The following is a 1,451-nucleotide window of genomic DNA, read 5'->3' as shown; positions in this document are numbered from 1 at the left end:
AGTGCGACCGGCTTATTGTGCTATTTACAGCCGCGGTGGAAAACTCTGCTTACATAAAAAGAGAGGCAGCGTCTAACAGCGACGTCAACTCTTCAGTCAGTACAAAGAGAAAGCACACCTCTCTCTCTCACACACTCCCTCTCTCTCTCTCTCTCTCTCTCTCTCTCTCTCTCTCTCTGTCACACACACACACACACACAGATGTGCGCGCGTGCTCCTACTGGACTCTCGCGACTACGAGGAAAAATAACTTTCAACCCCCACATTTAAAAACCCTCTAGTGTCCGTTTTCTTCTTCCCCCACTCCCGGAACTTTAACTCCCCCACAATGTACTCTCCCACTTCCTTCAAGCACCACATTCACATGATATCATTAAAATAAATAAATAAATGAATAAAAACCTCCTTCAATACATCTGTGGAAATCTTTGTTTCGTTACGTATTAACACCTTACGGTGGAACAATCTAAATTCATGTCGTAATAGAGGTAGAATACATGCATATAAGTAGCATGCTAGCCCTATATTAGTAAATATTAAGCACGTATTAACACCTGTTGTAGGAAAAATCTTAATTAATGTCCTTATATGGCTACAATACATGCATATAAGTAGCATGCTTGCCCTATATTAGTAAATATTAAGCACGTATTAACACTTTACGTAGGTAAAATCTTAATTAATGTCCTTATAGCAGTAGAATACATGCATATAAGTAGCATGCTAGCCCTATATTAGTAAATATTAAGCACGTAGTAACACCTGTTGTAGGAAAAATCTTAATTAATGTCCTTATATGGCTACAATACATGCATATAAGTAGCATGCTTGCCCTATATTAGTAAATATTAAGCACGTATTAACACTTTACGTAGGTAAAATCTTAATTAATGTCCTTATAGCAGTAGAATACATGCATATAAGTAGCATGCTAGCCCTATATTAGTAAATATTAAGCACGTATTAACACCTTACGTAGGAAAAATCTTAATTCATGTCGTAATAGCTAGAATACCGGGGAACATAGGTACGACCCCCATATAAGTAGCATGCTAGCACTTTATTAGTAAATATTAAGCACGTATTAACACCTGTAGGAAAAATCTTAATTAATGTCCTTATAGCAGTAGAATACATGCATATAAGTAGCATGCTAGCCCTTTATTAGTAAATATTAAGCACGTATTAACACTTTACGTAGGAAAAATCTTTATTCATGTCGTAATAGCTAGAATACATGCATATAAGTAGCATGCTAGCCCTATATTAGTAAATATTAAGCACGTATTAACACCTGTTGTAGGAAAAATCTTAATTAATGTCCTTATATGGCTACAATACATGCATATAAGTAGCATGCTTGCCCTATATTAGTAAATATTAAGCACGTATTAACACTTTACGTAGGAAAAATCTTAATTCATGTCATAATAGAGGTAGAATACATGCAT

Source organism: Microchirus variegatus (genome assembly GCF_963457635.1).
Source record: "Microchirus variegatus genome assembly, chromosome: 20".
In the NCBI taxonomy this organism is placed as follows: domain Eukaryota; kingdom Metazoa; phylum Chordata; class Actinopteri; order Pleuronectiformes; family Soleidae; genus Microchirus; species Microchirus variegatus.
The sequence above is the reverse complement of the archived record's forward strand: the minus strand, read 5'-3'. Positions refer to the sequence as shown.